Source organism: Cupressus sempervirens, chromosome 4, assembly GCF_028749045.1.
Source record: "Cupressus sempervirens isolate cs-2001-9-10 chromosome 4, ASM2874904v1, whole genome shotgun sequence".
Taxonomy (NCBI): domain Eukaryota; kingdom Viridiplantae; phylum Streptophyta; class Pinopsida; order Cupressales; family Cupressaceae; genus Cupressus; species Cupressus sempervirens.
Genome location: NC_143121.1, coordinates 344,467,685 through 344,492,648, shown reverse-complemented (window position 1 = coordinate 344,492,648; position 24,964 = coordinate 344,467,685). Strand labels below are relative to the sequence as shown.

The following is a 24,964-nucleotide window of genomic DNA, read 5'->3' as shown; positions in this document are numbered from 1 at the left end:
TTGGTATTTACCAAGCCTACCTAGTCAACCCAAAAGACATGTTTGAAGAGGGTTTTAGTGATACTCAACCTTCGGGTAGTTGTCTGACAATGTTATTTTGATCGAAATTGAATGAAACAAAAAGGGTTTTTTAATATTGCTCTCAAGATTCCACCGATATAATTTCTATCAAATTCTAAGTTTGATAAGTATGTATTAGTTAATTATCAATCAAGATTATTGTAAAGTGCTGATTGATATACTGATTGAAAAATAGCTATAACTTTCAAATGGTATAACATTTTTTAAATCTAAAAGTTGCGTCACATTCTATGCTTCGCCTAGTATAAGAAAAAAAAAATTAATTAAATTTGATAAAATTTTCTTTTGGTTTTGGTAGAAAATTCATATTTAATTATTTATTTGGAATAAAATTACTGAAAAATATGCATCACATCCAAGCATGAGTCTAATTTCAATATCTATAATTATATTAAAAAAATATTATCATTTTGTTTTGGTTAAGGTGGTCAGACATACATCTACTTTTTATTTTTGCCCTAAAATTTTCGTAGTACTACATTAAATTCAAACTTTTGACCAATCAATTATTTTTTTCTCCTGATAAGATCTAGTAGTTTAAAAACTACATTCAATTTCCTATAGATTTTTTTCTTACAAATTTTTGATATAAAGTCCATAACCACTTTAAAATTATGTGTCAAGTTGACATAACTTTGATTTTTTGATTTTTCACTACCACTTAAGGCCATAGTTTGGTACACCATCATCCTGCACATACCCAATAGCAACATTCTGACACAAATCTACCAAAGGGACAATAATTAAATCAACACAATTAGTAGTAGGAGATGGGTTAGAAACAACATTCTCAGTCAAAATTGTTGAAAGGACAACATTTAAATCATCAAAAATAACAAAAAAATCCTTAGCCAGAGTGAGATAAGTATGAGAAGAGCTATCCAACCCATCCACAACCACAAATACTTTATGAATTGTATAGTGATCATCCGAAACCCCCAACCACCAAGAAGGAGATTTCTTCGATCTAACCTTGTTAGAGGAGTATCACATAGTGAGATGGCTGATTTTATGACATTTCCTACATCTAAAGTCAATACCATCATAATCAAGAAGTTGAATCCAAGAACCATTTGGAGAAGCCAACTTAATCATTCCAGGGAGGCCCTTGGAGAAATCCATCTTGACAAGGATGCAAGCATATGTAGTCCTATAGATATTGTAAGAAACTGAGTCAACCAATAAGAAATCTCCAAGGGCATTTCCCATAGCCTCCAAGACCGAATCTAGCCAACAATGAAGGGAAAGATTCAGTAACCTTACCCAAAGAGGAATTTGGATACCAAGGTTTGGCCATTAGGGGGAACCTTTCCTCCCAAGAGAAACCATGGTAGAGGATGGAATGTCTATCATCAACATTAGCAAATTTCACAATAAAAAATCCCCTTGCCACATGGTAAATTTGAACTAAATCCAAAATGATTGGTTCCCAATATTTGGAAATCCAAGCATGCAAATATGAAAGATAGGGCTAAAAACCCCTAAAATGAAAAATAGTAGCAGTAGAAGAGTAATCCTCCACATAAGTGTTGGTCTCACAAATAATTTTTGAATCTAGATGAAGCACAAGTGGGTTACTTATAAAAACAAGCATAGTCAAATGACTAACAGAAGGCACAACTGAATGAACCCCCTTCACTAGAATAGGAGCCACAATACCTACCTCAAAAGCAGCCACATCTGCATAAGAGATAGTAGATCTCCCCACAACAACCTGAGATGCAATAGGAGCAACTGGAGGAATGGGAGCAGGACCTATAGGAGTGGCTTTAGCCATGGTAGGAGGGCAAAAAGCCTCCACAGCCATAGCCAAAGGGCAAAGGGAATCCTTGACATCAATCAGAGCATGTTGGGTGGGAGAGACTAAAACATGAACCCCAACGTGAGCATTGTGGGCAAAAGTAGCATGAGTCGAAGCAGTCACAGAAGCCGAAGCAGAAGCCTTCATGAGAGCGAGAGCCCTCATTTCAAAAAAAAATCTTCAAATTAAAACATGTTGATTCATCTTCTTTATCATGATTAAATTCCTATAATTCTATAAATTAAATTAGATAGTATAAATGTTGACTAGTTAATGTGTATGTAGACTTTGACTCTGGTAGAATTTTCCTTCTTTTATGGATATTGTTGATGTGGCTCTTATTTTGTAGGGGATGTTCTTACCCATTAAGTATATCAATCTTGTTCATCACATGTATTTTTGATAATTTGAAATCAATTAAGGCACTAAATTCATAATTATTGTATGAGTAGGTTTGACAAAGATCTATAGATTTAAAGTTGAGTTGTCATCTTTTTCTATTAGTAACACGAGCATAGGTAAAGATTACTTATATGTGTAGAATAAAATTTAAACAAGAATAACTATATTATAATGTTTGATATTGTTACCATTCTCTTTATAATTATATATAATATATTAGATCATTTCTTTTATATTTTTATTAACAAGAATAATAAACTATAACATTCACTCTTAATAATAATTCAATTATTTTTTAAGAATATATTATTTGTCATGTATTTTAATTTTATATTATTAGTTGATAATCATATATAAATTATATATTCATTCAAATATTTTTTTTAAATCTTGTTTTAAATCGAGTAACAAAATTGATAAATAATTATATAAATTCATATACATTTAATGAAATACTACTAAAATTTGTATAACTATATAATTACTATGTGAGGCCCTATGAGGAACTGAGAGAACTCTAATTTGTAACCCAACTATTGTGTAATTTTTTATTTTTTAATATTCTAATGCACTATCCTTAGACATAAATATATCATTTACTTAGATATCAAATTCACTGTGCAAGTTCAAAAAATACATTAAATAAAAGTGAAAGTAATAAAACTTTATTATACTACTCAACATGTAGGTGAAATAAATCAATAACTTAGTCCTAGGTTCTCTTTAGGGTTCCCTAATCCCACTATGCAAGAAACAATCTATAACATATCTAACCATTAGATATAAAATAAATTAAGAGTTGCAAATACTAGAAAAATACATGATATGAATCCTAAGAATAAATTACCTTAATTCATAGCTATTTTTAAAGTAATATTGTGGTAACATCATATATTGTAGCTTGCATGTATCTCATTCAACATTATATATACATCATCATAAAATAACCTAATGATTTCTCCTAATTCAACTTAACATTCACATAATCACATAGAAATGTCATCTCATTTATGCTAACCCGCATTGCATAATCAACAATCAATCCATCTAGCTAGATAATATAGTTCATTATAACTTAACACAATTACATTTATATTTTCTCTATTAAAAGTATATTGTAATTATTCCATGATCATAAATACAACAAGGTCTTTTAATAAGTACACAAATTACATCAAGATATATAATCCATGAGAATGAGCTTTAAAACAACTCCTGAGACAACATAATTTTTAAAGAAAATGGGTATATGAGCTTTAAAATGACACCCCCACCCCAATACAACATATTTTTTTCAAAACAAGTATAGAAGAGTAAAATTGACCTCCACGTCAAACATAATTTTCTAAAGAAAATGCATTTAGAATCTTTGACCTCCCCCTTGAGATAACACAAATTTTAATCTTGCCTGCCCAACCCTAGCTTCCTTCACACTACCTACACTTACACATACACTTGCACGTACATAATTATTTCTATTATAGCAACTCAAAACTCACCACAACAATTATACTCATATCATATGAGATAAGATGATAAAATAGCTATTGTGAAGATCTCGAATGAAATAATGAGTGAAGGTACTTGAACAAGGATACATCTATGAAGGATGAACAAACTGAACCTTAATGAAAAATATTTACCACTCAACCACAAAAAAATTGGAAACCCAATCCCACCATGCTCAAGAGGTCACCAAGCCCCACACCACATAAGAAAATGCAAAAAGGTTGAAACACGTAACCAACAATATAACAATATAAAAACATAACTCAAAGACTCGGGAGAGTACCACAAGAAATAATAATAAATAACATCAAGGGATACATATGAGATACCAACAAGGAAACTATAGATACCAAAGTAAAATTGCAAGAAAAATTAAAGGAATCATAAGACACATGCATGATAGTGTCATCACATAATTCTCTACTATCATGGGTTATCCTGACAGTCCCTCATTAGACCTTGTGCCCCCTAGTAAAAGATCATGTGGAACTGACATTCCTTTAATAAGGACAAGGAAGTTGATTTATCAATGTCATAAAGGCTACTAGGCCTTCTCTAACTCATCAATGGTTTACTCAATATTTCCCATGGTCATGGATGAGAAAAAATACATATTAACCAACATGAAATCCCAAGTCTATTCATTAATTATGTCATCACTTGATTAAAAATCCATAATGTGTTATCCTAGTTTGACCACTTAGGGCTTGTACACCCATAGCAAGCCACAATCCCAACCATGTTCTTTAAAAACCCTTCCCAAGAGAACTAAAAATAAAATGCATGGTATAGAATATCATCAATAGTATATCCACATTTGTCCTACCTTTGTATGAACATCCAAAGAAATTAGGACATCATCACACGCACATCAAGAAGAATCCTATTTGAGTTCTTCTTAGTTGTAAGGTAGAAATCTAATTGCCACCATATCATAACTCAATGTTCATAAAATTCTCATAGATCAACATAACAAATAAGTAAAATAAGTCACTAAGACCCAATAATAAATTGAAATAAAAATAATAACCTCAAAAGCAAATCCCATACATAAGTAATATTTAAATATAACATTGTGCATGTTTATCCATAAAATTAGTGAAAACCACATGACTAATATATCACCTCTATGTTTGTAGCCTTGAGCTATGTTGTCACTTTGGTTTGCACCCTTCTCCAGAACCTATGCATGAGGACAACCTAGTGAAACATGGAAACAACCTCCAAGGTGTGGGACTTGAGATGTGAGGTTGAGTCTCCAGAGAAGGTTGGCTTCCTCTTACTATCAAGATGCACCTAACTACTCTTGGAGAGGAAAAGGGAGAAGGAGAGCATGATAGAAAATCTACCTAATCTAATCTAAAGAGGTGATTCACCAAAATAGAGTGTTCAGACCAATCTCTACCCATTTATGCACTATTGAACCAGAATGAAACTAAGCATATACACATTCAAACTTACTTTAATCTAATAATCACATGTAGATCAAAAGACCAAGATGAATGACACAAGGAAAAGGATATTCACTTATATTATCATTCATGGATCCAAGGAGATATAGTCATTCAGATTACAGATTTCCATAAAACACTAGTGGAGACAAAGAGTTCTTGCACTTTCACACTAATGGCCGAAAGAGATAAGACAGAAAATCATATAGTTCAAAGGCACAGGGGAATTTTACACTAAAATTGCAGAGGAACAGTAGAGAATAATAGAGAAAAGTCCGACCTTTACAAAATTCACAAAAAATTGCCTTTATTGTTCAAGCATAACTGAGATTTTCCCTCCAAAACTATCCCGCAACCATCGCCATTAAGGCTCTGCCAAGAACAATCATGGGGAAAATTTGATCTAGATACGGATCCAAATGGAATGATATCTGATCCTCTGTGTCAAATAATGCCTTGAGAAGATAGAAATGGTGCCATTAAGCCACTCTAACCAGGTAGATGGATCAACTAGGGGGCGGTGGAGTGCTTTTCCCTATTTCACATTCATTTATGGTGGTTGGGATTGATTACAAAGATCAAATCGCATGGCAAAACTCGATTTCTTATCATTTTTTGGTGCATGAACTAGTAGAGTCAGTGAGTCAACCTATCTTTGGCACTAGAACGAGCCACGTGGACCAACAATCTTTTATCTTTTTGCTACCCTGCAAAGTCTCCTCGAGTTGACCATGTCTTTCTCTAACTAACCGCACCATCCTCTCAAATCTTGACCACAATGGCTTACAACATAACCGCCAGCCCTTCACTATCAATCTTGGTTGGGCCCATGAAGACACATGTCACCTAGGTACTATGTCGCTATGCGTATTCTCTAAGCACTTTCCCATAGCGAGATAGCGCCCAGCGTTGATTTTCCTTAGATCTGACAATCATGAAGACTTGCCATATACTGCGCTATCTCCTTAAAACCTCTGGGCCCATGAAACACCTTAGCACATTGGGCATCTGACTCAGCCTGAACTGGTACCATTCTTGTGGTTCATAATACTTGGCCCCATCTTGCAATTTGTCACTGAGGTGCTATGTCGCTATGGGTATCATCCTCACAACTTCTCATAGCGCGATAGAGCCTACCGTCGGTCTCCATGAGATCAATGGTCAGGGAAGATCCTCATAATACTGCACTTGCCTCCATAAGTTTTTGGTCCATGAATCCACTTGGCAACCACCTGGCACAACCTGGCATCCTTGTCTTGGTGAGATCTAGCCCCACTTATCCACGTGGCAAAAGGGCACTATGTCGCTATGGGTATCCTATGCACAACTTCCCATAGCGAGATAGTGCCAACTGTTGATTTAGATCGATCCGAAGATGAGCAAGACATTGTACAATTGCACACTAAGTTGGCTGAGTGGACCAATAAAAAACCACCATTGTACTGTGACCCACCTGACAACATGCCACCAAGGATGAGTTGTAATAACACTTGGAGAAGGGCAGGCCCATTACGTCATCTATGCCACGCATCGCTAAGGCGCTATGTCACTATGGGTAAAATTCTTGCAACTTTCCATAGGGAGATAGTGCCTACCATCGATTTTTTGAGATCAGATGGCGAGCAAGATGGATCTGACTTCTCAGTGTACTAACCAATAAGAATTGGCCACGTGCCAACCTGTCTGACAACCATTGTTTGCAGCCGCCAAGGGAAGCATGACCCACATTCTGCATAGTCATTCTTTAGCCAATGAAAAATGACCAACTACCAATGAGGACCAAGTTACATCACAGATATCTGATGGGGCATACTTGGGACCCACCATGTTTTTGAACTTCGTCGCAGGATCACTTTCCATCTAGGTGCTATGTCGCTAACGAAAAGAAGCATGGATTTTTTGATAGCACCATAGCGCCCTCAGCTAATTTATCCCAAATCCAATGCCGAAGAAACAACCAAGAAAAAAGGGGACCCACCTAACACACGGCCAAAAGGCTCTATGTCGCTAATGCAAAGCAACGTGCAACTTTCCATAGCGACATGGTGCCAACCGTTGATATCTTTCTATCTAATGATGGGGAACTTGCGAGCTTGCAAAAATATACTAAGGAACATCATAAGGTTCAATCATTTAATTTTTTTATTTTTTTTGATATTCCTAGGGGGGTTTAAAATAATATTAAACTGGGAAGTGACCGTTGGGCGGGCAGTTTGCATTTAAAATTCAAATTTTGGTGGGGCACAAAAATAAGCAACATTTTTGGTGACTCAGAAGGGATGCTAGCCCGCTATGCATAAGACCAGTGGCCTGAAGCATCCATTGGGCTATAGAGTCATAAAAAATATGTAGATTCTAAGCACTATGAAACTCTAACCCCACCTCTGAGAGGAAAACCCTGAAACTCCTGTCTCTGCAACTGGAACGAGAGATGAAACCTTCCTTCTGCAACCACAAAACTTTGAAACTTGTTGTCTCACGGAGACAATCCTGTGCTCGTGCACTTCTTCGAAAAGCAGGAAACAAACTGGAAATAAAGAACTACTCTAATATGTACAAATATTTACAAAGAGAGGGGTCAAACAAACCCATTAACTAGTTTTTTGAAATAGCTACCTTTCCTCACCAGTTGATTTCTTGTTCCATGCAAAAGGGAAACCAAATGGATTAGCAGGTATGACAAGCACATTGCTACATGAATCACCTCCTTCCCAATTCTGAAAATAGTGAAGCTTTCTAGCACTGGGGTGTTACCTTGTGGAGCAAAAAATACATTCTCCTCTTTGTAATAATCTTCCTCATGCTCTGGAGTGAGCATGACTAGGGGCATCTTGCTGATTTTTTGCAAAGCTAGATACCTTATGGAGCACCCTCTTGATGGTGTAGGGCCAGAGGAATCATCCTTGACCACTTGATTGTGCTCTACAATGGTGATCTTCAACTAGTTTGAAGTGGCTTCTCCTTTTGATTTTTTTGCACATCTTGTTCATGCTGCCCATGAACCACTTCCTCTGGATCTACTAGTATGGTGTGATCTCCCACATCATACAGGGTTGTTTGTTGCAGCAAAAGATCCTCTTCCTTCTCAACTTGCAGCAAATCCTCATTCACTGGCAAGGGCTCAAAAGCCATGACTTGTTCCTCAAGGGGAGGAACAACCTTATTATCTCCTTCTTCTTTCTCAACAAAAGAGGGAAGCTCTTCAAATAAGAGGATTGGGTCCTCTTCTTTTGGCTCAATAGTCATATTTGTTCTCCTTAGCAGACTGCAACTCCTCACATGGAATCTCTATGGGTTTGGATTCACTCTCCCAAAACTCTGTATTTGAACCATTAGAAGTCCATACAACTGGCCCACCTAGAAATAACCTAATAGTGATAGGCTTGGGAGGTTCATGACTAGTCCAACTCTCTCTTACAAGGGATGGAGGGGCCACAATAGTAGGCTCTTGTAAGGGAGGGGGCTTCCTAAAGCTTGGGATTACATATTTGGTAGAAGGGGGGGTATCTACCTCCTTGGTTTGAAAATGAGCTGATTGGAGCCTCATTTCCTCCTCTCTTGCTACAACAACTTGCTTTGAAGGTTCTCCTCAAAATGTTTCTATTTCTCCCTCTCTTCTTTCTCATGTTCAAGGTAGGCCTAGTAGGCCATCTCCTCCTACTGTCTCTCAAGTTCTTGTTGCCTTGCAACCTCATCAAGCTGCCCATCGATCTCCTCAAGTTGTCTAATCCCAGGCCAATAATTGCTCATCTTGTTCATCTATCTTCCTATCCCATGAATCCATCTTTCTTTGGAATCCCAACAACATATCTTTAAGTTCTTCAATTAAGGATGTTGGGACTAATGGAGTAGAAGTAGGTGGAGGGTCAAAATTTTGAGTAGCTTGGCTATAAATAGCTTGGGTGGAGATTGAAATTGGCAATATGAGGGCTGAGCAATAAAATTTTCATGATATGGGTGGGAATAATGACTATTTCTATGAAATCAATCCATAACAAAGTTTTCATAAAAGTTGCAATTTCATAGAAAACTTGAAAATCACAAAAGATCAAAGATGATCTTTACATACCAGCATCGTTTCTACTTGAAACTAGTAGATTTGCACTAGAGTTGCCATGGTGTTTGATTGAATCCCTCCAAAGGCTGGTAGCACTAAGAATAACACCCAAATCCTTAGTGTGTTAGGATCAACTGGCTAACCAACAGACTTCAAATTTTTTGACTAGCAGTCCCACCAGGCATGCTAAAAATTGTTGTCACTTAGGTTTGCACCCTTGTCCAAAGCCTATGCATAAGGACAACCTAGTGAAACATGGAAACAACCTCCAAGCTGTGGGACTTGAACTGTGAGGTTGAGTCTCTGGAGAAGGCCAGCTTCCTCTTACTATCAGGATGCACCTAGCTACTCTTGGAGAGGAAAAGGGAGAAGGAGAGCATGAAAGCAAATCTACCTAATCTAATCTAAAGAGGTGATGCACCAAAATAGAGTGTTCAGACCAAACTCTGCCCATATATGCACTTTTGAACCCGAATGAAACTAAGGATATACACATTCAGACTTGCCTTAATCTAATAATCACATGCAGATCAGAAGACCAGGATGAATGACACAAGGAAAGAAAGATTCGCTTATATTATCATTCATAAGCCAAGGAGATACAGCCATGCAGATTACAGATTTCCACAAAACACCAGTAAGAGGCAAAGAATTCTTGCACTTTCATACCAATGGCTGAAGGAGATAAAATAGAAAATCATATAGTTCAGAGGCATAGGGAAATTTACACTGAGAATCTGCAGAGTAGTAACAGAGAACAACAGAGAATGATTGACATGTGGCATAGATGACGTAATGGGCCCACCCTTCTCCAAGTGTTATTATAGCTCATCCTTGGTGGCATGTTGTCAAGTGGATCACAATACAATGGTGATTTTTTATTAGTCCACTCAGCCAACTTAGTGCGTATTTGTACGATTTCTTGCTCATCGTCGAATCGATCTAAATCAATGGTTGGTGCTATTTCACTATGAGAAGTTACGCATAGGATACCCATAGCGACATAGCGCTCTTTCACCACGTGGACTAGTGGGGCCAGATCTCGCTAAGACAAGGATACTAGGTTGCGCCAGGTGGTTGCCAAGTGGATTCATGGACTAGAAACTTATGGAGGCAAGTACACTATAATGAGGATCTTCCCTGACTGTTGATCTCGTGGAGATCGATGGTAGGTGCTATCGCGCTATGAGAATCTATGAGGATGATACCCATAGTGACATAGCACCTCAGTGACACGTAGTAGGATGGGGCCAAGTATTATGAACCACAAGGATGGTACCAGTCTGGGCTGAGTCAATGGCCAGGTGTGCTGAGGTATTTTGTGGGCCTAGAGGTTTTAAGGAGATAGCGTAGTATACGACGAGTCTTCACAATTGTCAGATCTTAGGAAAATCAATGCTAGGTGCTATCTCACTATGGGAAAGTGCTCGAGCATATGCATAGTAACATAGCGCCTAGGTGACATGTGTCTTCGCTAGCCTGACCAAGAATGATAGTTAAGGGTTGGTGGTTATGTTGTAAGCTGTTGCAGTTAGGATTTGAGAGGATGGCGTGGTTAGTTAAAGAAAGACATGGTCAACTCGGGGAGACTTTGTAGGGTGGCGAAAAGATAAAAGACTATTGGACCACATGGCTCATTCTAATGCCAAAGATAGGTTGACTCACTGACTTTGTTGGTTCATGCACCAAAAAATGATAAGAAATCAGGTTCTACCCTGCGATTTGATCTCTGTAATCAATCCCAACCACTAGAAATGAATGTGAAACAGGAAAAAGCACTCCACCCCCCTAGTTGATCCATCTACCTAGTCAAATTGGCTTAATGGCGCAGTTTCTGTCTTCTCAAGGCATTATTTGACACAGAGGATTAGATATCATTGCATCTAGATCCGTATCTAGATCAGATTTTCCCCATGATTGTTCTTGGCAGAGCCTTGATGGTGGTGGTTGCGGGATAGTTTTGGAGGGAAAATCTTAGTTATGCCTGAACTATAAAGGCATTTTTTTGTGAATTTTGTAAAGGTCAGACTTTTCTCTATTATTCTCTACTATTGCTCTGCAATTTTAGTGTAAAATTCCCTTGTGCCTCTGAACTGTATGATTTTTTATCTTATCTCTTTTGGCCATTAGTGTGAAAGTGCAAGAACTCTTTGTCTCCACTAGTGTTTTGTGGAAATCTGTAATCTGCATGACTGTATATCCTTGGATCCATGAATGATAATATAAGTGAATATCCCTTTCCTTGTGTCATTCATCTTAGTCTTCTAATCTACATGTGATTATTAGATTAAAGTAAGTCTAAATGTGTATATCCTTGGTTTCATTATGGTTCAATAGTGCATATATGGGCAGAGATTGGTCTGAACACTCTATTTTAGTGCATCACCTCTTTAGATTAGATTAGGTAGATTTTCTTTCATGCTCTCCTTCTCCCTTTTCCTCTCCAATAGTAGTTAGGTGCATCCTAATAGTAAGAGGAAGCCGACCTTCTCTAGAGACTCAACCTAATAGTTCAAGTCCCACAGATTGGAGGTTGTTTCCATGTTTCACTAGGTTATCCTCATGCATAGGTTCTAGACAAGGGTGCAAACCTAAATGACAACAAGCTATACAATAGAGCTAGAAATTTTGAGTATTTACACTCTCTAAAAGATTGTTTAAGGAAAAATACTTGGGGAATGTGAGGCCTCACCTAATCTGTCGTAGCATGGATGGCATATTTGCATTATGATACTTCTAATTCAATGTTTTGATACACTTTTGAGACTATAGGGTTATGACATTTTAATATCTGCATTTTGATGATCCGCACTTATGTCTACACATCAAGACCTGATTGATATATTTAATGACTCCATTTCATATTCTAAATTATTTCAATTGCCTTAATAGAAATTGTATTGTAGAAATGCTTGAAATATCAAATCATAATGTTTAAATGGAAATTAGTGTTAAAGGATATATTTTCATATGCAATAGGACCTAATTCACGTGCCTGGTGACTTAATAGTCATAGATTCAATATTTCATCACTATGATAGAGATAAACTATAAGGTTATTTAGAATGTTATTCAAATCATGTTAAGTAAAGATCAATATTGATATTTTAATGTTTTGAATATTTTACATAAAAATGATTAGAGAAGGGAAAGTTAATTGGAAATAATGAAATATGAAAGCCTAATATTGAATTTGATAATGATTTATTGCACATATTTACATATTTCTTACATGATTTTCTTGGACTACTGATGCTTGAGTTTAGTTTGCAAGAATTTAACCATGGGGTTTAACAGGAACCAAGGCTCAAGCCCATGTGAACATGACATAGCCAAGGTTGAATTGGTGGAAAAGATTCAAACCTCGTTGTAATGTGTCTTTCTTTGTACATGTGAATTATATGTGTGTAATAGTTTAATTCATGTATTATTGGAGACAAGTCACTTTTAATATAATGTGTTTTTTTTTGCATGTCACTTGACACTTCTGTTGTCCATGTGTTGATGACTTGTCATTTAGGGTTTTGGGAAAAAGTCACCTAACCTAAAACTAACCCAATGCAGTACCCAAGTTAACTCCTTATGGTAGAGTGTTAAGAGAAGTCTCCATCAAGGGAAATTTGAATTCGAACTCCCTATTGACTTTTAAGGATCAAAAAGTGGTCCTAGGGGGGTCATTTTGGTGAAAAATAAGTGCTCTCATGATAGTAATATGAGTTGGGGGTCTAAATTTAACCTTTAGTAGGCCTAGATGACCTTGGGAACCCTCCAAACATGTCACTTTCTTAGAATTTCGAAATTGAAGAGATCACATGTTTCTGCCACTTGATCAAGTATACAATTTTAGAAAGGGCAAGGATATAAGAAAAGGGAGGCTTCTATTTGGGCCATTTTTAGTGAAGTGAGAAGTTAGAGGCTTTTTAGAGGGCTTGGGGGGAATTAGTGAGTTGTCTACCCACTCTCTAATTTTAGAGACTCTTAGGGTTTGGAAGCTTGGAGGGAGCTCTTCTACAACCTTTCACTTCCATTTTGCAAAAGGATTCAAGGTTGGTTTCTTCTTGCCCATTTAGTATTTTTCTTTAAAATTTCATTATGGTGTTCCATTCATGAGCATGAAGGAGTGTGAGATTCATATTGTATGTAGATTGCATAGTGTTGTATTGTGATGTAGCATTCATGTAAATGTTTGAATGGTGATTCATGTTGTGGGAAGATTGTGACATTATTGTGCTAAGATGAAATGTGTTGTTGTATTTGATTTTCTCATGTTTCTCGATTTTGTTATGTATGTTGTTTATGAGTGTGAGGACTTCACTCACTCTTTGGGAAGGGAAGAGAAGTCCAGGGTGAAGGGGCTAGTTGGGCTTGAAAATGTATTTGAGAACCTTGGAGTATGGGCTCCATTGTATGCCATAATCATTCATATCTTATTGCGAGTGATAATGGAAGTATGGTGTAGAAAGGAAGTTTATGGAGTATGGGCTCCAAGGAAGCTACAATTGATGGTAGTGTGTTTGGAAGGTACTTCTGAAAGCCCCGAAAGGGCATGAAATTTGTTGATTTGTAAAAGCCCTAAAAGGGCATGAAATTTGTTTATTGCAGATATTGTTTGATATGGCAAGTCTGTATTTGAAAAGCACACCTTCACCCTATGTTCATGGTTCCATAGGCGAACCATTGTGAAATATCTTTGGGATGGAATTGTTAGATGTTGTAATGTGATGTATGCATTTGTAAGATTGGAATGAAACCATATTTGAGCTTTGTTCCCCTAGCTCGAGGGTGGTCTCTTTGGAGGACTATGGTTGGGAGGAGAGTACTCATAGTTTTTGTTTTTTTTTGTGATGTATTTGCAGATTTTTTGTTCAAGAGAGCAATGGAAAAGAAAAGTTGGGAATGATCATCTTGTAGATGTTGCTTGAAGGAGAAAAGTTTTCATGTACATGTTTTGGAAAAATCTCTCTCCATCTTATTCATGTTGTTGCAATGAATGATTTCATAGAAGCAAGGGAGGAATATGTCATTTTGTAATGTGTTGTGATAGCAAAATCTCCATTGTTCTCCTATGTGATGAGAGAGGGATCTACACCTATTGTATAATAATGTGAATGTGTAAAGTGAAATTTGATGCTATGCATATAGTTGGCATTCTAAAAGAAAGATTGTATCGTTTTCATAGTTGTATGGGAAGGAAGGAAATAATCTCATGTAGAGGAATAACTATTGTTGTGAGTCCATGTAGAAGTTTGTAAATTAGTTGTTCTTCCTTGTGTAGCTTCATGGTTCAATCAATAGTTAAATCTTATAGATATCTCATGTTAGAGAATCATTGAAAGAGTTTTCCAATATAGGCAAGTGATTTTATCGTAATGTTCTCTATTATGTATTTTGATCCTATAGAAATAAAAGTTAATGTATTGCAAATAGTTCATATGTATGCATGGAAAATGATTCAATATGTTTCAATAATAGCAATTCCATATTTGAGTTTATTCACCCTTAATACATTATATCAGATCTTGTGCAATGTAAACAGTAAGTTAATCTCTGAGTGTTCCAATATCAATAAAATTCTTAGATTAGATAGATGTAAAGAATAATATCAAAACATGTAATTAAAAGGATTGGAGGGTTTAAATGAGTCTAGCACCAAATCCATAGTGAGTCTTCTAAGTGTAAAGGGAGGAGAATGCATAAGACTCATAGTGAAACCTTGTTGTAGAGGCACTTTTACTCTCTGAAATTTGTATGAAGAGCACAAATTAATTCCATCCTCTATTACAAACCGTTAGAATATTCAAGGGAATATCCCTTGGAATCTTGTGAATAGAGAAACAATAAGATAAAAGTGTTATATATGAAATGAGAGAAGTTAATAGTTCAATCTAACGACCATTGAAAAGATCTTGTGCGTCCATTTTAGTAGGCCGCTTTACACTGTTTGGTTTGACATTCCTGCACTACGACATCTATGTATGGAGCATTTGACCAGCCAACCAACGGACAACAGGTGTAGGTTTGGCCGGTGCAGTTTTCATGATGTATCAGTTATTGCAATCCTCCGAGCTTAAAATCTCATTTTCCCTATGAATTGGTTGTTGAGCTCGCTGGTGGACCTGATGATGACACATAGATCGAAGTTACCGCGCTACAGACATCAATTTCCAACCAGCTGAGATGTGAAAGCACGATGGATGTAGGAAACTTAACAGATGTTACAGCTGGAAATGCTTTAATGAGTTGTTCTAATTAATAATAGTAATAATAATCAACACTCGCCACTAACAATTAATAATCAACGAGTTTATCCAACACTCAACACTCGGCGAGCCGTGAAAAGCAGTACTTAGCCCACTTTAATGAACAACAAAAATGGAAGAAAAATCACGGCATTGTTAGCTGTCTAGATGCATGCATCGCTGCCGCCCATTTTTCCACCCTGTGAAAAATAATAAAATTTTATTAAAGATTTAGAATGCTAAATGCTTTTCTTGTAGGTGTGTAAATCTCATTTAAAGATCTATTTGAATGGATATAAAAATCAATAAATTTATGCCAGTTTTTCATTGAGTGCAATACTAATGTAATTTTTTTTCTTTATAATGCAAATTTTGTGATTCTTAGTAAGCTAAATTTCCATAGAGATAAGTATAAAAAGTTAAATTTCTACAAATTTATTTTGTGTATATTCTACTGTAGTACAAAGTCATGTGATAACACATCTTAATATAGTTATACTAATAATTTAGTTTAATTGAAATCACCATTTGCACATTTTCGATGTACCTATTGTACACTAAGGTGTGTGTGTGTGTGTGTGTGTTGCGTGCGCGCATGCCTGCACGTGCCTATGCGTGTGTGCATGTGTGTGTCTATGTATATAAGAAGAAGAAAAAACCTATATATCAAAAAAAGACTAACCCATAAGAAATGTGAATATTATAATCAACAATAGTAGTACTATTTAATCTGTAGATAATAATAAAATAGTAGTAGTATTTAGAATTAAAATAATTCATATATGTTTTCAATAAGCTAGCTAGTAGTACATAGTCAGGTTAATATAATTAGAATTTAATTAATTGATAAAATGTAAGAGTCTATTTAGAATATATATATATATATATATATATATATATATATATATATATATATATATATATATATATATATATATATATATATATATATATATATATATATATATATATGGGATTGTAGTTAGTTTAAAATAGTGGTTAGTAGTGGGGAAATTTTAGTATGAGGGAGTTAGTAAATAAGTTAACATGGTAAGTTTAGGGATTACCTTGTAATAATAAGTGTGTTGGGAAATGTATTAGAATAATTGTTTAGAGTTAGTTAAGAATATGGATATGTTAATAATTAGTCTTTAGTTATTAGAGTTAGTATTAGCATTAATGAGTAGATTAGTTGGTATGTATAATGATGATAGTAGTAGTTTGGAAGTTGGAGCAGTGTAGTTTAGGATTATTAAATTATTAGTTTATTATTATTATTTTTATTTAGTGCATAATTGTAGGCTATTTAGAATGGGCTTAGAATTAGATGATATATTAAGTGTTAAAAAAAATTTGTGTGGTTAAATAAAAAAGGAAAAAAAAGAGGGATGTATGTTGAGGAAATAATATAGGGTCTAATAATAAATTTAAAGTTAGTATAACTGATAGTTGTTAGTATTCATAATAATAATGGTTTTTTTAATGAGAGGTTGTTGATATATATTAATGATGGATAAAATGACAATTGGAGGTGATTAATTAGTTAGCAATAATGTCTTGGGATATCATTTATGGTAACATGTTATATATAGGTTAAATAATATATCTATAACATATACACATGTAACATGTAATCACATCATTCATAATTAATGTAATTAATACATACAACTTATTGAAATCTTTATAGGTTATTTAATGTATCGTAAATCCATCTCTCTCTCTCTCTCTCTCTCTCTCTCTCTCTCTCTCTCTCTCTCTCTATATATATATATATATATATATATATATATATATATATATATATATATATATATATATATATATATATATATAGAGGTTAGAACCTTAATTGTGAAAATAAAAATAATAGCTTAATGAGATATGTTACTAAGGACAAAGGGGAGAATCATCTAGCTTGAAGATTACTAGTGATGAATAAATCAAAATTCAAGAATTGGACTATATGATGATAGTTTGTATTAGGTAAGTTTGATAGAGCTTGAAGATTACTAGTGATGAATAAATCAAAATTCAAGAATTGGACTATATGATGATAGTTTGTATTAGGTAAGTTTGATAGCTAATGTCTATATGTAAAGGTAGTAGGGACAAGGGGTCTCTTGATGGACATAATTATGGGAACATAAACATAGAATGAATAGTAAAATTTCTTAGTAAACGTAATCATCAGGAGATAGTAAAGTTAGTACTTGATCAATAAAATAGTGAATCATGGGAAGAATAATTCTTTATCTAATTTATGTACCATAATTCTCTAGTTCAATTATCATAACTAAACTAAACAATCAAGTTTTTGATGATCTAACTATGACTCTAGTGCATAACATATATACATTTGCATCTTCAATAAGTGTACCTTTTTATCGTAACCCTACCCTTGTTGCAAAGTTTAAGTCCATACTGAGTTGTAAGCCATGACTCATCAACTAGCAAATCCTAAGGTATACTATCATTGGGAGCATAAAGAAGTTGTTTTTCTTTCCATCTAATTATGATATTACATCAATAAAATACTCCCCTAATTTTCAATGCCATCTAGAGATGAACCTTCCACCAACTTAGTATGGATCGTTTTGGTTAGGGGATTAAAAGTTTGTGCAACTTTATAAATGTAGCGGTTAGGTATTATGAACTCCTAACCTTGTGATAACCCAAATTGTAAATGTGTATAGTTCCATATATGTTTCATTAGCAAATAGTTCACAGAAAATTTCAAAAAAAATAGTGGTGTTTTTTCCCTGAAGTCTTGGGCATGATAGGGAATCTAGAAAAGATTTTGGATAATATAAGAGAGGATAAGTCATATGTAGACTGTGTGATTATGATCTTTCTCAACATGAGATATAGTTAGTGCCATTACCTCACTACTACATTTGGGCCTGAAGTGCAACAACCACCCATCGCCCAAGCGACAGAACCACTAATTGTCTCCCATCGAATAGGCATCAAACTTTTGTTGTTAGAAATTGTGATGGTAAAGACATCCATCGCAATTGCAATAGAAAAAATTGTCGTAACTTGGAAGAAGGAAGGGGCAAGAGTTCACGTTGATGTTGTCTCAATTATGAGAATAGGTCATCATAATTATGATGTCTTAAGCTTTGAGTTAGTCATCATAATTGTGACTTCCATGTGACATCTATATTGTGGAAGTGATGTTGATCCATTAGAACGAGTCATTGTAATTGCTACAGTGTTGTAAAATCTTTGTTGTGCAAGTGACGGCTAGTCATCAGATCATGTCGTCGCAATTATGACAAGTAGTTGATTTTTTAATTTTTTTAAATGTTTCTTGTAATGCCTAATTTTACATTTTCTTGTTTAATGTTTAATTTTTCCAAATAACAAGAAGAGGAAAAGAAATGAAGAATGGGAGAATGACAAGAAGCGGCAGTTGGAAGTTGAAAAAGTAAAAAGTGCTACAAACTGTAAATTGATATTTAAGAAGCCTGAGGAATATTCAAGAGAGTATACATAGAAGGTAATAAATTGCTTGATTTGTGAGTGATGTGTCACCATTCCATCTAGTGTTATGTGTGTACCTTAGTTTCTTTTTGGCTAGTTTTATATCAATCTATGAGTCACCAAGGACTATGTGGATCCTTTAATAAATTGCTAGGTTTTTTATTGATGTGTCATCATGCCATCTAGGGTTGAGAAATGTACCTTAGTAATTTTCTTATGCACTTTGTGACAAAATTGGGAAGGGGGGATTATTAGATTGAACAGAGAGGCAAAAGTGAAAGGAGGCTTTTATGTTGAACCAAAAGCTAAGCCATTGCTCATTATTCATATCCATGGGTAAGAAGCTAGTCTATAGTATTTATATACCTTGTACTTTCTTGGTCTTTATATAGTGATAGATTTGGCAGACTATTAGCTCTCTAGTCTATTTTTCATTAAAAAGAGCAATTTTTTTAATTCTAGATTTTATTATAATATATTTACATCTCTTATATTTTAAATAAAGAGAAACATAAAATTATTAGTCTTCCCCAAATTCTAATGTAAATTTTTAATTAGTTTTTTTTCGTTTGTTGAGTTTGTTATTTTTCTTATTTAGTATCAGTGATATGCATCCAAAGAAAAGAACAATTTTGTGACTTTTGCGTTTGAGGTAGGTTGGTCCTTTTTTAGCTTGACCTATCTCTTTTGCACTTTTTGTTTCTAAAATGGTGGTTAGTGATCACTTTTGGGCATATATACAATACTTGTGTGATATTGACTTGCTACATGGCACTTCATTTTAGATCTTCAATGGCATGTTTCTAAACATGAACAAAGCAACAATGAACATGTTGTATTGGGTTGAGCCATATGTGACCTTTGGGTATGTTCTTGGTTAGTTATAAGTATTATGTAGATCATTTTTTTCTTATTTCATAGATTCTCATGTCTACTATTATTTAATTCTCTTGTTTAACTCTTTCTAGATATCCAAATTTAAAAAGTATAAGAGAGTTGATTAACAAGAGAGGTTATGGAAAGGTTGATAAGAAGCAGATTCCTTTGATTGACAACTCTGTCATTGAAAAGGTACTAGTGTTCATGATGTCTTTTTGTGTTAGTTAGTATGCTTTCCCAGTGCTTATTATTTCTACCTTGTTTCTTGTGAATAAGTTTTAGGTAAATATGGCATAATTTGTATTGAAGATCTTATCCATGAGATTGTTACTATTGGCCCCAACTTCACAAAAGAAAACAACTTTTTGTGGCCATTTAGACTCAGGGCTCCATCTGGTGGACCACTACAATGAAGGTGGTGATACTGGAAATTCTAAAATGTCATACATTAAGATTAGATGGGTCAAGCAATGCAACATTGCACAACCCACTGTCAAAGATATTACATCACCAGGTTTTGATTTTCATTTCCTACTTGCTTGTAGGAAGTCAAAAAACCTAGTTTAGAGACAAAATTAGAAGTCTAGTATTCTAATTCCATTTTTTCAAATTTGAAACAAATGCAAAAACATTAAAATTTGAATTTTGAAATTGGTCTAGTGTTACCTAATGTTCACTTCTGCAATTGGATTGGTGTTACCTATATCCAACAAGCAATAGGGTGAAATTGCTTGAGCTAAAAGATATGTAATTAGAGAATTCCATTTCCCCTTTAATTGGTAATCTCTCATTCCTCACACAACTTGATCTTTGAACAAAACCAGTTTTCTAGGTTCAATTGTGTTGGAAATGGGGAGACTTCAAAGCTTTAAGGTTTTCTTAATCTTTACACCAATCTATTATAGGGCTCCATTCGAATGAATTTGACTTCTTGTAAAAACAAGAAATGTTACTAGGTGACAATCAATTGACTGAAATAATTCCTTTATAGTTTTTGATTTGGAAAATAGGTTTTATAGGGATCCTGAAACCCAAATTTTTACAGCAATAAACAACTTAAAAGCATAAAAGTCAGAAAAAACAAAAACAGCCTCAAAAGGCCAAAAACAAAAAGGCCCGAAACTAGGGAAGCAAAGGCCAGGAACATAGCCTGGCGGGCAGACTAGTGCCCCTTCTTCTCCATTACCTGTAAAATTTTTGCAGCGTCGCTTTCCTTCTGGTTGGCTTCCTCCTCCTGGGTCATGGAGGGGAGATGCTTCTGGTCCCCCTGGCTTTCTTGGATTCCAGTCTCTTTCTGAGGATCCTCCCAGCTAGTTCCATTCTTTGTACTTTGCTCCATGTTCCCCACAAGACTGGCATTGGTTAGATAGTCCCCCAGATTTGTAATGTTTTCATTCAAGGTATGGAGGGTATCCACAACCTGTTTAGTCACAACTTGGTGAACAGAATCCAGCCTTTGGACCTTCTGTTCAAGCCGAGTGATTCTGTCCTCCTGATTGTCACTGGGGTCCTTGCTTCTATCTTTTTCCTAGCTGCCCACCTGGTCTTTTCTGCCTCTGGCCTCATGATCCTTGACTTCCCCCCTGTTGTTGGTCTGGTTGGACCTATCCTTTAGAGTCTCAATTTCTTGAAAAAGCCACTTAATGGATCAGAAATTCTCAATCAGGCTATTCTTTGCATTGTTGAGGAAGTTGAAATCTGTTTCACGGGCATTGTCAGAGAGAACCAAAAGGGTCGGGTCAAGGAGCTCGTCATAGTGGGTGCTACAGTCGAGATCCCCCAACACTTGGATTTTAGTAGGTTCTCTAATAATTCCTTTATAGTTGGGTCTTCTTACAAATCTTCATTTCCTTTCTTTCAACTCCAATACCATTTTTGGTATCATCCCTTTGTATATTGGAAATCTCTCCTACCTAGAAATACTGTTATTAGATATACTTCCCTTGAAGATCATATTCCACTTGAATAAAAGAAATGCAATCTCCCTTTGCCTCCTTTCCTCTAATTGAAAACTTCTTAATATACCCTATCCCCTCCTCAATCTTGAATAGTTCAGGCTTAGTACAATTGGCCATTTATAACAATAGCTTGACTTGTACAATCCCACTAGAATTGGGCAAGCTCTCTAGCCTCAATTTTCTATATCTATAGGGAAATCAGCTAAAAGGTACTATTGCCAATTGTCTCCAAATAATTAGGCTTGATTTGTCTTTCAATCATCTTAGTGGAGTAGTACTATTGGAGCTCAACAAGATTTCAATTCTTCAAATGCTAATCCCTTCATCTAATTGACTTGTCAGTGGAAGCATTATCACAATCCCCATTCTTACAATGATCTAGAATTGTAGAAATCTTAATCAATTATAGATTGATCACAATTATTTGACTAGATACTTGCTAGAGTAGCTCCATTCCAAAACAAAGCGTAGTTTATTATTAAGTTTCATTTTAGGACTAACTTAAGCCTTGAATTCTTATTTTTCAAAATTAAATAAATTATTTGAAATAATTAATTTTAATTTTTTTTTTTAATTAAAATTAATTTAAAATTAAATGAATAATAAATCTTAATAATAGTTGTTAATTTACAATTCAATTTGTTTGGACTATCCCCGAAAATTAGTATGTTGAAAAAAGTTAAGTCATTTCAAAATATTGTACACAAATAAATTATAGGTCGATAAGGTGTTGGTTAGAGTTAAAATTGAATATGGGTTGGAATTGGCATAAGGATTAGTAGGAACATACATTTAAATTAAGTTAGAAATATTGGTAGTAAAATGACTTTAAAATGACTTAAAACAATAGTATATGTTGATAGAGGGATTTTTCAAATAAAAAATGGGAATAAAGAGTGGACGGTATTAGAGATAAATATTTAAATAAATATCTAAAGATAATGACTTAAAATACTAGTATATATTGATAAATGAACATTTGAAATTTAAAAAACTAGCAATAAATATTAGATTTTATTAAAGATAAATTTTATTTAAATAGTCATATTCAATTTTTATAAATAGGAAGTATTTAGATGATGAAAACATTTGTAGTTGTTTTCTAAATAAAAGGTGGGTAAGGAAGGGGGTCCAACATATGCTTCAAATATCATTTTATTGATTCTTGAACAAATTAAATTTTAGAGAGAAAATCAAATTACAATACATTTACTTAATTTATTTAAATTTGTCTAATTCTAAATCTAAAGAATATATTTAAAAACTATTGACATCATAAAATTAAAAGAATTATTCATCTTTTACATATTCAACTTCATTTCTATTTTCACAATTAATAGTATTTTTAAATTATTAGATTGTATATCCAATTATATTTTCCTTGAAAATCGTAATGTAATCAAAGATAAACAACTTTATACATTAAGCACAACAATATATGGATGCATATTTTAGTATTGGTATAACTATGATACGACTCAAAAATACAAATGATAGTTAGTAAATGCAAATAAATCATGTCATCAGATACATTTGATTCCTTGCATAGACTTTTTCACACTTCTAAGCCGTTGTAATGTCTAAGGTCTATAAAAAATTGTTACACGACAAAAAAAATCTGGCACAAGAAAATTCAAAAAAGGGAGTTTGTTATGGATGTTCCCATTTTTCCATGAATCCACCATTAACATGGTAATTCCCACATTAAAACCATGGCACTTCTCCAAAAATTTAGTAATATCGCCCTTTTCCAGCTTACACCAAACCTTCTTTTTATTCTTCCAGTTTTCTGCCTCCCCCGACAGCTCCCTTCTACTTCTCTCACCTACCATGGTTTCCTCTGGTTCAAAAAGCCTCCCACTACTCACAGAATTATAGACTTCGTCCTGCTTCAAAATGTAAAACTCAAAAATTTTATTGCAAATTTTAGTGGTTTTGTTCATGACAGCCCATAAAGCATGCCGAACATACACACTATAATTATTTTAAAAGAGTTTTGCATATTTCTAATAACTCCTAGTCTGATGTGCAATCTAGCATATCTAACCATTATTAAATTGGGATTATTTTGGTACTTCCCTGGATTTGGTCCTACCGAATTAAATTAATCATAGCTATAGGAAAATCGTCACCAACATGCCACGTCATTGCCAAATTTTTGGCTACCACTTCATTAGCAAACCAAGCTATCGCTAAATTAGCCTCCCTGTACACGTGGCTAATATGGATCTTTTTGAATTTACCTAGGTCAGACTTTAGCTCCTCTATCATGTTCACAATAGTCCAAGAAGGCTTAGATTAGCCTTTAAGGAAATTTATTATATTTAAAGAGTCCACCTCTAGCTAGAGGTTCTCGATCCTGGAGACCAGGGCCAGCTTAACAATGTGACTGGCCACACTAGCTTCTACAAAATGATTAGTCTGATGTCCAAGAGGATAGGATAAAGCTGCTACACCTCCTCTATAACTATTTCTGATGATGCCTCCATTTCCAGTAGGGTTAGGGTTCCTTTTGGCCGCCCTGTCAAAATTGGCTTTGTGCCAAGTTTTAGGGGGAAAAAACCACTAGCCTCCTATCTTTTCATGTCCCTATCCATTTTCCTTACTCTTTTGTCCCACCTTCTTCAATGTTTCCTTCCTTTGTGATAGCAAATTTCTCCTTCATTAATCCATCAATTTTCTCAGCAATGAAAAACTCAGGAGTTTCTTTGTCTTTGAAGACTTGGTTATTATGTTCTTTCCAAACTCCCCTAAAAAAGTGTGGAAGGGACTATGAGAAAATTAACTGTGTTATCAAGCCAAGGTGTGAGCTCTTCCATTGGCTGAAGAACTCCTGGATGTTATCTGAGGGACACTGGTTGACACCAAAATCCCTAGTCAAAAGGTTCCAAACCTTGGATGAATAGGGGCAGTGAATAAATAAGTGATTGACCATCTCCAAATCATGCTTACATAGACTACACCTGTTGTGGATAATTTGACCTCTCTTAGCCGAATTGTCCAAAGTGAGAAATTTGTCTTGGAGGAGAAGCTAGAAAAAGATGTTAATTTTTGGTGTAAGACCAGGAGTCTAGGCCTTAGTCTAGATGGGTTTCTCC

General features: G+C 34.8%; 1 pseudogene; it reads left to right on the top strand.

The window, feature by feature from the left end:
- The first annotated feature begins 10,573 nt into the window (after positions 1-10,573).
- LOC149561443 (large ribosomal subunit protein uL30y-like) lies at positions 10,574-20,321 on the top strand (annotated as a pseudogene).
- Positions 20,322-24,964: the final 4,643 nt, after the last annotated feature.